Genomic DNA, 13,787 nt, shown 5'->3' with positions numbered 1-13,787 from the left:
ATCAAAATTGTTCCAGTTAATTGATGCATTTATTAATTTTTTTACTTTTAAGATATAGTGACAAATTTTTTAAATTGTTTATCAGCTATTTATTTATTTATTTATTTGTCTATTTATTTATTTACAAATTATAATTTTAATTATTGTAGAACTGTTTTCTGTCATTTGTACAGAAAGCGTTTTTCAGGTTTTTCATGTGAAAATTTTCCTTTTTTTCACTAACATAACAATCTGATGTGCTGTGCTGTTTTTCAGGGGCGGAGCTTCAGGGGTCATTGTAAACCTCCAAAAGGGTAACATCTACATGTATTTATGAACATTTACGTTCCTCATGCAGTGAGGAAAAAGATTTCGGCGCAGATGAAGTTCGCTAGCTGCTTCTGGCAGATTGGGCCACTTGAACCACTATTTTCTCTCTCATTACTCAGAGTCGCAGCTGTGTAATAATAGCCGCTAAGTGACTACAGGAACTGGCTTGTTTCACGATCGTTCTGTAATTGATTTAAATAATTAATGGAAGATGTATTTATTATTATGTTCTTATAGTTATGAACAGATTTAACTGGTCAGATAAAAAAAACAAGGTTAATTCTAAACTACAACAAAAAACTTGATTTAAATTTTTTTTTGCCTGTTAATAATATCAGTTTGGGGTAAATGTGTTCTTTTAGTGGAAAGATCAGAAATCTTGATGGCTCTAAGAAATATTCAGAATATTACAGTACATATTTGAGTGATAAGTCTGATATTTGATTATTGCATAAAATTTTGGACTGCGCTTATAGCAAAACCCTAGCAAAGCCTAATATTGTGTTGGTCCCCCTTTTGCTGCCAAAACAGCCCTAACCCATGGACTCCACTAGATCCCTGAAGGTGGGCTGTGGTATTTGGCACCAAGATGTTAGCAGCAGATCATTTAAGTCCTGTAAGTTGTGAGGTGGGGCCTTCATGGAACGGACTTGTTTGTCCAGTATATCCCATAGATTCTTGATTGGATTGAGATCTTTGGAATATGAAGGTCAAGTCAACACCTCAAACTTGTTGTGCTCATCAAACCATTCCTGAACCATTTTTGCTTTGTGGCACGATGCATTATCCTGCTGACAGAGGCCACAGCCATCAGGGGATACCATTTCCATGAATGTGTGTAGATAGTCTGCAACAATGTTTAGGTAGGTGGTACATGTCAAAGTAACATCCACATGGATGGCAGGACCTAAGGTTTCTCAGCAGAACATTGCCCAAATCATGACATTGCCTCTACTGGCTTGCTTTCTTCCCATAGTGCATCCTGGTGTCATGTGTTCCCCAGTAGGCGATGTACACGCACCTGGCCATCCATGTAATGTAACAGAAAACGTGATTAATCAGACCAGACAACCTTCTTCCATTGCTCTGTGGTCCAGTTCTGATGCTCACATGTCCATTGTTGGAGCGTTGCACAGGGGTCAGCATTGGCACCCTGACTGGTCTGCAGCTATGCAGCCCCATACACAACAAAGTGTCATGCACTGTGTATTCTGACCCCTTTCTATCAGAGCCAGCCTTAACGTCTTTAGCAATTTGAGCAACAGTAGCTCGTTTGTTGGATCGGACCAAATAGACCAGCCTTCGCTCCCCACGTGCATCAATTAGCCTTGGCCGCCTGTGACCCTGTCATGGGTTCACCAGTGTTCCTTCCCTGTACCACTTTTTATAGATACTGACCACTGTAGAGCTGCAGACCCCACAAGAGCAGCAGTTTTGGCAGCTCTGATCCAGTGGTCTATCCGCCATCACAATTTGGCCCTTTGTCAAACTCACTCAAATCCTTATGCTTGTCCATTTTTCCTGCTTCTAACACATCAACTTTCAGGACAAAATGTTCACTTGCTGCCTAATATATCCCACCCACTAACAGGTGCCATGATGAGGAGATCATCGGTGTTATTCACTTCACCTGTCACCTGTCTCATAATGTTATGGCTGATCAGTGTATTAAAGAAAAACTTATTAAACTAGTGACATTATTCACTGTCATCACCTTCACTTCCTTTATTTTAAATACATTTTTAAATTTGCCCTTGTTTAGCACAAAAAACTGTCATCAGCTAAAAGTTAAAGAAATCACCCCCGAAATGAAAACTCTCAAAGTGTCCTGCGAGCTGTTCGAGCGCTTCACCCTGACGCTACACTTATTATTGCATTTCCACACACACCTTTTCCCAGATGCCTTGCAGTGCTTCTGTAACACTCGAATGATCAAAGAGAAGCACAAGCTGAGCTGTTGCTAGCAAATTCTCCTGACATTGATGATGTTTAGCGCTTTAAGAAAAGCAGTATCTCTCCGCGATGCCGATTAATTTTCCATTACAGTATCTCTGACAGCGGTATGTAGGTTTCTATGGTAACGGGTAATTCAAAAACACAAACGAGTGAAGAAAAAAACAGCGAGACCACCACTTGACAAGACATGACAAGACTTTGACGTAGCAAAGAAACATGATACAGCTGAACACATTAGGATAGAGAACCGATGATTAGGCACAACATGTCCGTTTAGTAGTAGCCTTATTCGAAAGGGATTAGTTATAATTTTAACTGATTTTATTACCTCAAAGACAAAACTCTCCAGTGTGCTGTATTTCCTACAAATCCAGATGTTTTGTATTATAAATTATAAATGATTACGTCAAAGATACACGTGCGTTCAGATTAAAAAGATCAGACGACCGCAAGAAAAACTGGGGGTCATTTGGAGGTCAATTTCTCAGAAGAAGACGGAGAGAAACAACAACATGGTCGATCCAGATGTGTGTAAAATATGGAATCACAGCAGAACCCTGTGTAAATGGAATCAGAGCCGATGATGTCATTCTTTACTAAATAATACATAGTTAGTGTTAACAAACTTGAAATGTTTGTGATCAATAAAATGTGACAGAACACGGGTTCACTTCAGGGTCATGTCACATCAATCATTATTTCCCTTTAACATGTGTTTGATTCTCATTATCCCGCAGCAACACAGAATATTCCGATCAGATCAACACCTGCGTCTGCTATTGACCCGAAACGGAAAAAATGAACTCAAACCTAACCTCTTTAGGGTTTTTAATCGTTTCCAGAGTTTACACACTTCCGCTGTTATTCATCATCTCTGCACTATTTTGATGAATGTAATGCTTTTGGCCACATTTCTCATTTTCGGAGCGGTATTCTGCGACACCATTTAGAGTAGGAGTACACGATTTCAGACGCAGCGTGAGTCCTCGTCCCATCTGTGTGGTTCCAGTCTGCTAGCGGTTAGAGCGCTGAGACCCAGGGCCTGTGTGCTGCACCGTGACTGATGCATCTGCGGGGGAAATAGGCCATTTTCCTGCACCGCTATTTATTAGCCACTCTCTCCGGGGTCAGGAAGAAGGCGGGGAGAGGTGGGGGGGGTTCTTTATGCCACGGGCAGTCAAACCTTTTCCACTATCTGGGAGAGGCAGGAGATTGAAGCACTTCAGCATGTCTAAACAATCTGCAGATGTCCAGGATCATTATTTCCTCTGGCTGTATGGGTTAAACCAAGAGCCAACACTGTATGCTTTCATGTTTTCAAGCTTCTTGGAGTCAAATTATTAGCACATTAACAAGCTCCGAAGGGTGATGGGTGGATAATTTTTGTTGATATCTAAAGAATTTCATGAAACGATTTGGAATTGGTGGTTATTTTGACTGACTTCTATGCCAGTGGAAAAATAGTCGGAAGTGTAACAGCACATGGAAAGCTCAAGAGACAAATTACAGAAAATCTTAATTAGGTTTATTTAAGTGAGATGAAAAGATGATATGGAAATAGAAATGGAACAAAAACCTACACTGTACCAAGTCTATCATTTTAAAAATTAAGTATGAAAAGAAGATTTATAGCCCAGCTTTCTTCCGAGAAAGAAAAACACACTGGTTTTTAATCCTCCTTTCTATCAGTTGTTTACAGCAATATGCACATAGACTGGACCATCCTCCGTTTATACCAACAAAAACATGCCTTTTCTTTAGTCAGAAATGAATGCTTATTTTTATATGTCATATATATATATATATATATATATAGATAGATATATAATGTTTGTTTTCTCATCTAAACACTTGTACAAACAATTTACGAATAAATCTGTCTATCAAGGCCCAGTGTAATGCGATTGAAGCAAGTGTATTGACTCGAACCTCGTGTTTGGAACCTTTATCTGTACTTACAACCCCATCCTTGGGGGGCATTTTTTAAATGGCTGTTGAATTTTAAGAAGAAATGCACTCAGTAAATTAATGTTATGGAACAGTAAAATGTTTGGACCATTAAAAAAAACAACAACAATAATTTATGGTCAGTATTTTCTATGCCGCAAATGAATAAGTAGAACGAGACGATGGAAAGTTAGGAAGCTAGCAACCGAACGAATGACTAAGCTGATGTTAACGTTTATTTTACCTGCTTAAAACATCATTTTGTGTAATAATTCGTAATACAGTACGCCATAAGTAATGGTATTGTAAGTATTTGTATAGCACTTTTAACAATGGAATATGGAACTGGACATTGGGATGTTTAACAATGGACACTGAAACATGGAACAAAAGGTTCAAGATTAGATTTATGTTTAAATGTATTTGTATTTATCTCAAATGAGCAAGCCTGAGGTGACAGGAGCAAAGAAAAACTCCCTGAGATGTTATTAGGAAGAACCTTGAGAGGAACCAGACTCTAAAGGGAATCTCATCCTTATTCGGGTGACACCAAAGAGTATGATTATAAATTATGTCCTTTCTACAGTCATTTGTAGTTGTATAACTGAGCAACTCGTAAATTAGCATAACATCTGAGTTCATTATAGATTTAGCACTAACTCCTCCATGTCAGAGCCTTCAAATGTTTAATGAAGGAGGTACAGCATATGTAAAATGTGGATTGTGTATTGATTATGAGGTTGTTATCCTCAAAGTCCTTCAAAGGTGCGAAATCTTCATGAAGCCGAACGGAATTAGCACTAGTAATAGTGTTGGCTTTAAATAGATTGGATATAACTCTTTATAATATAGAAGTCATGTGGAGCTGGTTTAGTTTGAAATCAACAGTGCAGCAGATCAACGATAACACGTATCTCCTCTGTTTTATCTTCATCATATCAAGGTAATTAGTTCTGAAGTTTCCCTGGTAATGAGAAATCAAACCCACACCGTACAGACAGAGGAATTTCTTCATCTCTCCGCCGTATCCGTATGTCACTGATGTTTGTATTCGCCATAGTGTTGCGTCCATTTGGAATGTAATATAATATATCTGCCAATGTGTTTTCAGAATATGGTGCTGTTTACAGCTTGGCCTGCTTCCCTCAGTTTTATTAAAACTCGTTGAAATAAAACCGAACCATTTTCTCTTTAATTAAACTGATATGAAATTACATAGCAGCTCGCATAAAGTTTACACACGGGCTAGATTTGGCCCATGGGCCAGCTGTTTAGAAATGCTTTTGCTAATTTGGAGTCTGGATAGCAGCCTAGGAAGGCGCATCATGCTTAATTTGTATAATTTATGTTTACTAGCGCGAAAAAAAAAAATGTTTCAAGAAGATTTCTTGAAAAACGTCAGGTAGATTTTTAGGTTACGTTTTGATCACATATGAGCTCGTCCACGTGTTCTCGTTTACCGTGTCTCTGGTGCGCTTGTTTAATGGAGGCTTTGTAATGGAACGAGGCATTCAGCATCTGTCATGCAGTCAGACGCTTGAACTGTTCCTTCTGTCTATGTGTGTGTGTGATGTAATTTACACTCTGAGAGAAGTAGGCCAGGCCTCTGCTGTCTCTTACGCTAATGCATCCACCTGTCGTTCTGCTCACATCAACATGTCAATGCAGCGGTGCATTTGCATGCTGCCGTGTGCTTTCGTTTGTCCTGAGGGGGTTGCGCATGCGGGCTCGTGGCTCTGTGTGTATTTGTGGATCGTGTCTCGAGGCGCTGAGGGAATGTGTGAGGGAGTGGGGTGTGTGTACGCTTGTGGGTGTTTGCGTTCATGCAGCCGTGCTGGTGTCTGTGTTCACAGAGTATAAAGTCCTCGGCATACTTAATGTCTGCCGGCGTCGTGCGAAAACAAATCCACGCTCGTGAGCTTACAGCTGACACCGTAAGTACTCCGCTACTACAGATGGCGCTGTTAAAATGACGTTTATGACGATTCCCACAATGATCCGCCTCCATTTTTAATAGAAATCAGCTTCATGGGTGTCAAACATCACAGATTTATTTCTCTAGCTACCATGTGATCCCCAGTGATGTCATGTGGTTCGTTAAAACTAATGGAAAGTATGAAAAAAAAAAAAAGACTCAATACAGCTTATTTATTCAGAAGTATCTATTTCTATCCTTGGTTTGAAATCCAGTTTATATTTGTCTCAGGGACACGTTGCCTATAAATCCCTGTACTAATCTGGAGTTTGAACAGCTTTTGTGAAGTGCAAAAATGCATCAAAGGAATACTGGGAAAAAAAAAAAAGATTTTTTTTTTCTTTTTCCTTCGGCAAAAATGCAGAGTAAGCTGTAAAAAAAATTTTCATAAAATATTTTTTTTGCTTAAAGGATAATATTAGTAAGTCTTTAAAGTGCAGTAATTTAACCAGTATAAATAAAATATTTAAAAATAAATTTAATAAATGTTAAAAGCTCATGAATATATTATACTATTTACAATAGAATATTTCCCCCAATTACATCAGTATTTTAAATATTACTGCAATAAATAAATAAATGAAACAAACACTATTGGTGCTCACAGATTGACAGCGCTTGTGTGGGTGTTTGTATGTGTGTGTGTGTGTGTGTGTGTTTGAGTACATGCATGTGCACTTAATGGAAAATTCAGTCAAACAGAAAACCCAAACAAACAAAAGTTCATTTCCAGTTCAACTTCCCAACACAAAACCTTTCAGCTTCAATATTTCATCCGCCTCCAGATATAATTCGCCGATTTAAACGGCATAGCGTTTGCGAGGCAACCGTTTGTGATGATAGAATTACATAACAGTTGTGCGACACGCCATTATAGGAAAACAATCACTCTCCAGGTGGTGTGACGCGGCCTGGCGTCAAGGTTATACTTTGAACAGCCAAAAGACTAGTGAGTTGCTGTTATTGTTTGTGGTATATAAAAGCTATAAACTACGGCGGCCGAGAAGTGCAAAACAAAACAACAAATCCAAAAAACACAAGGACAATTCAGACACACCCGAGGTATAGTTCGGGTGCGAATGGAATTCTTAACTCTGATTGGCCAAGACATCTGTCACTCAAGATATAGAAGAACTAGGAAGTTCTAAGTTCTGCCTTGACTTTAATTTTTGATTTTTGAATTCAATTCTTGGAAATGGAATTCATTCAGCATTACTTTGAGGAAGGACGTTCCTCCAATTAATGGAGAGATTTTGGATATACTGATAGCGTATCTTGGCATGAAGATTAGTTTACGATCCCTAAAAACACCCCTGAAGAACGCAGGAATGTTTAGAAGACAAAACTATTCCAGATTAAAGGATGTAAGGAGCGCTATAAGAGCAGAGCTGTGTTCATACACACACCAATCCACTTTCTACTGCTGCAGCTACTGCTGGACTTCCTGTAGATCCTGAGTGACAGATGTCTCGTCCAATCAGAGGGAAGAATTCCATTCGCAAACTATACCTACCTTTTCCAGTTTGTTTAAATTGTCGTCGTATTCTCGGCTTTGTTATTTTGTTTTCTATTGTTGTTTTGTTTCCGGATTTGTTTAGGAAAATGTAAAAATTCTCCTCACACAAATACTTCTTTAGTCCATGTTTAGTCTTTCTAATCAAATATATTTTTATATGGTAAAAAATGAATGAATCATCACCTGCTGATGAATCAGATTCATGAATTCACCAACAATAATGCAGAGATTTTTCTTTGTTTTGATTTTCTTTTAAAAATGATAACAAACTCTAGCTGTCCTGACTCAATCAGTGTCTTAAAACACACACAGTAATTAACGCCATGTTCATCAATGTTGATAAGATTACACAGTTCTGAATCTCTCCAGTTAACAAACATGTTCATTAAGATGTCGCTTCTGTCGCTCAGTTTATTGCAGGTGACTTGTTTGGTTTATTCTTTAAAAAATGAATCAGTGAACACTGTCAGACGTTGCCTTTTACCTTGCTGTTCCCATGGTGACAAACATCACATGCTCCTATTTGTTTTTTGTTCTTGTCCTTTGTCTGCTCCCGTCATTGCGTCATTACCTAATTGTGTTCACCTGCTTTGTGTTTTTATTTTCGTCTACCCAAGCCTTGTTTTGTCTGTTACCGAGTCTAAAAAGATCTTCTTGTTAAACATTTTCCTGATTTAGAGCCGACAGTCGATTACGAGCTCCACTTTGAACCTGGGAGACGATTCTTGGATTTGTCCATAATACAGCCTTTTAACACGTGTTACAAATACGAGTATTAGTTACTTTGCTAATCCTGGTTTGTTCGCGGTATCTAATATGATTCATAAACATTTCCGCTAGTCATTTCAACTAACTCCTGACCCGGCTCGAGAGACAGCTTGAGTGCATGTTGGCATCTAATATTCATTAATACCGATGTCTCTTGCTCTTTTTGCCATCCGTCCTCGTTCCGTTGCACCTTTAATCATGAGGCGGTTGTTTATTTTATATTGACGAGGCTACAGTGAGCGCTTTGTGTCACCGCCACCTGCTGATGGATGGCCGGAGTGATAGAAATGTATTAGTACAGCTTCTAGAAAGGCTCCTGAGTCCTACATTTGACAAAAGCAATGCTTGTCAACGGCAGTGTGTTTCTCAGGCTGTTAAACCACCGTGTGTGCACACACTTAAACTGCCTCCTCCAACCCCTGGGACGGTAAAGTAAGGGGGAGGACAACTGAGCTCCTGAGGTAAAAATCATGTTTATGTAATAGGTTGGTGGAAAAACTGCTTAAGTGGATCACTATGATGTTTCCCCAGCTAACAGTGAACGTGATTCGATTATTCAGGAAGCATTCCAGCGATTTCAGAGCTTAGAACCTACTGGATGTAAATAACACTTTTTATTCCTGCTTCACCACAAGGTTTTGCTCAGATTATGTTATCAGACAAATGTTATGGAAATTCTGGTAAGTAGTAACTACTACAAATGTTCTACGAGCGTTATGTAAGCGTATTTAAGAATGTTTTTCCTGTGTCAGTGAAAATCTGTCACTCGACGTTCGGCGTCGTAGCTGAATCAGAATTATGTTGATGTAAATGTTTGACGTTTGTCATGCAGGGTTTATGAAGCTTTATTCAGCCTTACGCACACTGACTGGAAGTATTACCCATGGCTGCCTTCCATCATCATCATCATCATCATCATCATCATCATCATCATCCCTGTACCTTCATTGTTTACTTTAATAGTTTAATAACGCCCAGAACACTTCCTTCACTGCCAAAACTGACCTTTTTACCTTGTTAGCTAGTATTCATGGCCGCTTTTGTTTGTCTCTAATGTTCCAGTAAAGTCTGACGACTTTTAAATTAGAATTGAGGAAAGGACAAAAAAAATACGCTAGGTCATGTTTCACCTCTCACTCGCTGGATTCTACGCCACTGACTGGATATACAGTACAGGCTTAAATAAATGTGGCCTCAATCCTGGGACAAAATCCTCTTTTCCTTCATCTCCCCCTCTAGCGGGATTTTTGTGGTGTTTTGGGATGTGGGTGTATTGGAGAATGGTGTGTCAGTACTTATTTCTGAGTGAAGCGGGTGAGATTCCAAAATATGTCACACTAGCAAAAGAAAAGTGTGTTTGAATATTAGTTTCATGTTGTCTTTATTGCTGTTGGATTGGAAGCCAGTAAGAAAATTGCTGCAGGTTCAAATCCCATGACCTTGTAAGTGCTCAGCTTTAAATTGATACTAAATTCTGACTTCCAAAATCATACATTTTCATCTATCATTTTCATATTTTTAATGATTTGTTTTTTTATTCAAATGCACACACACCCGCTTGAAAAACTTCCTTCTTGTTGAACATATTGCACATGACCAGGAATCCTTTTGAGTTTCCTCCTCATGTGGGTTTCAGAGAGTTTTCTGTCTCCCCTCGCTGCTGTCACCTCTCACTGGTTCGTTAGCATCTAAATCTCTAAAGATATCTCTGAAGTTGCTTTGTGATGTTGAAAAAAAAATAAAAGAGAATTTATTAAAACAGTGTATCAGCTGTGGGTATTTTTTTATATGCAGAATAAGATCCTTGAAGAGGAATTATTAAATTATCTTATTATATAATTAAATTATATAATTATCTTATAATTTGAAAATTCATGAGAATGAAATGAAAACAAATATTCTTAAATCATATAAAGTCTTATCTCATATCTCTCATATGTTATCTCATCTTATCTTATCTTATAATATGGAAATTCATGAGAATAAAATGGGAAAAATATTATAAAGTCATGTGTAGCTTGCTGAGGTACGACAAAATGATATAACATCGGCATGATAAATATTTTTTGGAATCCAAGAATTAACATCTTAATACTTCGTGGGGCAATAAATACGAGGACAAGCTCAAAAGATGGAGATTTATCAATAAAATGATATGGAAACATGAGAGTAGAAATATATAAATGAAACTAAGTGAAACACAGAACAGCCGAACACATTGGGATAACAAACCAATGGTAAAATTTGGCTAGACTAAAAAGTGAAACCAAAACTCAAGCACATGAACAAAAAAGGAAGAAAAATAAAACAGTGACTGTGCCAAGATGGGTAATTCATGTCAACTTCCAGGTTTAGTCCAGAGTTCTGGAGTAAGTCCAGTACTTTTTGGCCTCAAGCCATGTTGTCTCCTTTGTCTGGCCTTGTCAGGAAGTGTCCACTTGCTCCCTCAGTGCTCTAGCTGAAGTACTCATCACCAACAAGCACAGTTGAGTCACGGCTAAAATAAATTCTTTTTCCAGCCAGTCCCAATGAAAAAAGTCTGAAAAGTAATGTATGAGCCTTCATTTGTGCGTATTAAAGTCTTTATAACTGGCATATCGTCCATCCAGGATGCCGGTGATTAGCTGATCAAAAGATCTGATCTGAGCACTCCTCTATTAAAAACCGTAAATCACAAGTTAATCCAATTTGGCTGTTGTTATATCGCCATAGTTACGGCTCCTCGCTTCTTGCCGCTGATTAGATTGATGGAGCCGAATGCGCTGACTCACGCAGCTGGATATGAGTTCCTGGTACCGTTAATGGACAGTGAAGACATTACCGCTCTCCCAAGCCTTTCTGGGACATCTCTCAGCCAATCAGAGCACTAGGCAGCCGCCTGTAACCACGGCGACAGAAGGACAAGAACAGATCGTTCAGTGCTGAGGGAAAAATGGCCGGAGTTCGAGTGCACTCACGTCGCCGGCGCTGGATAGAGAGAGATATAAGAAGCCGGTGAAGTTGTGGTGGACTGTTCACTCCTACACCATTTTAACACCTTGTCAACATGTGAGATGTCTGTTTTATTTCTCCAGCACACTGTAATATTACAGCTCTTGTTCAAAAGTTTAGGCACCCCAGTGCAATTCCATGTTATCGATGTTCAAAAAGTACATATTTAAAACTTATAAAATATGTCTAAACAGACAAGTAAACAGAAAACTATTAATTATGCACTGAATTGAAGAAGTTAAAATATATATATATATATATAAAATGGGAAGGTGCAAACGTTTAGCTCCAATTCCATGTTATTGACTTTCCCAAAAGAACATATTTGAAGCCTACAAAATAAGGCCAAAAAAAACCAGGTAAGTAAATAGAAAACTATTTATTATGCACTGAATTAAAGAAATTAAAAGAAAAAATATATACATATATATATAAATGTGGAAGGTGCAAAAGTTTAGGCACCCCCCCCAGTCTAATTGCATGTTATTGACTTTCCGGAAAAAAAAAAAAAACATATTTAAAGCTTGAAAATAAGGCCAAAAAATGTAAATAGAAAACTATTAATTATGGACTAAAGAAATTAAAAGAAAAAAATATAAAATGTGGAAGGTGCAAAAGTTGAAGTCAAATTCCATTTTTTATTTGATTGTCCAAGTGAACATGTTTAAAATAAAATTTCCCCCCAAAAAGAGGAAATAAATTAAAAAATAACAAGGAGCTAATAATTATGCACTGAATGAATCAAATAAAAAAACATAAAAAAATTTGCACATTCTAATGTTTAAAGCCAATATGATTTATTCCATTTTACTGATTAAAGGGAACAGATTTATTGCACAATTACTATTTCCAGAAGTAAACAGTTTGAAAATAAAAACATGAAATGTGGAATGTGCAAAAGTTCAGGTTCTGATTTTCTAAAAGAATAAATTTATATGGTTTTTGGACACTTGACCCATCACAGTGTCAGTGCTGTGATGAAAAAAATGTGAGGGAATATTTCTACCTTGTTGAACTAACTTGTTTAATGTTCCACAACATTAAATGCAAAGGTATAAACTGTCCAATGAGTTGTTCTTTCATTAATAAAAAAAAATATATAATTGCCTGTAGTATAAGGATCAGAGGAACAAACCATGTCAGAATGTTCTGTTACAGGAAAATAATCAACAGCTTTGAACTCAGCTTTGCCTGGAGCAGGATCACCTCCTACCTGCAGATTTACGATTCGCTCTATAAAGTCTGCATAAAAGCAAACTGTGGTGTATAAATCACTAATATTTGCATCTATTTACAAGTAAATTAATCAGGAGGAAAGAAAAACATGCAGCGAAAAAAAAAGAAAAGAAGATATATGGACTGTTTTAATCATGTTGTTCGGCTCAGTTAATTTTGAAGAGCCTTCGTTAAAGAAGTTTTGGCATCGGAGCTGAACCTGCAGCTCGTCCGCAGGAGGAAGCCCTGTTTCGTCACACGTGAGGAAGACTGACTCGCGTTCTTCTGGCCCTGCTGCTTGATTGAGACGGCAGTGTATGTCCACAGTCTAATTATGTGCGATTTTCTCCGTCTTCAGCCGAGCATGCGGTTGCCATGGAGGCGGGCCTGCAGCTTTGGCAGCAACCCACCGGGAGCTGTAAAGACCCGGAAAGATCTTTATATTTGAAAAGATAATAATAAACCGAGTCTTGAACACAGTTATCCGTAGCCTTGTGGAACAGCTGTGGATTTCTTCTCTGTGGTTTTTTTTTTTCCTCCTTCTTTTTTCTTGCCTGTGTCTTGCCGTCTGTCTGTCTGTCTCTTTCTCTCGGCATGTCTCAGTCTCCTTCTGACATTTCCACTTCAATCCATCTCATTTCTTCCAAATTTAATGACAGTGATTCGTCCCGAAAGGACCTTTGAACTTTTTTTGGCCTTTCGCGCTCAAATTACTCTGAAACTCTGTCAGCAGGTAGAGATAGGCTGAGTCCCAATTCTCCAGTTGACATATAGGGCAGTACGTGGGGTGGAAAAAGGCAGTGACCCAAACCTAAAATAGTGCAGATTGTATAGAATAAGCGGCCAGGCTTAGATTCTCGTTCTGGAGATTTCCACCTCTGTTGAATAGCAAGCTAACAAACTAAAAGAAGAAGTCAAGTTTTTAGTGGAAGACAAAATTTCCATCAAATAATAACGGTTTTGTTTGTGCTTTTCCATGACGTATCTGTATTACAGTGTTTTCAGCTTCTAAAACACTTTAAACTCTCTTCAAACGTACACCCCACTTCACCGTTGACTATGAAGTATGATACACTATACGGTATTTTATAATAGTAATGCCATTAACAC

Source organism: Hemibagrus wyckioides, linkage group LG02, assembly GCF_019097595.1.
Source record: "Hemibagrus wyckioides isolate EC202008001 linkage group LG02, SWU_Hwy_1.0, whole genome shotgun sequence".
NCBI lineage: Eukaryota > Metazoa > Chordata > Actinopteri > Siluriformes > Bagridae > Hemibagrus > Hemibagrus wyckioides.
Note: the sequence above shows the minus strand (reverse complement) of the source record.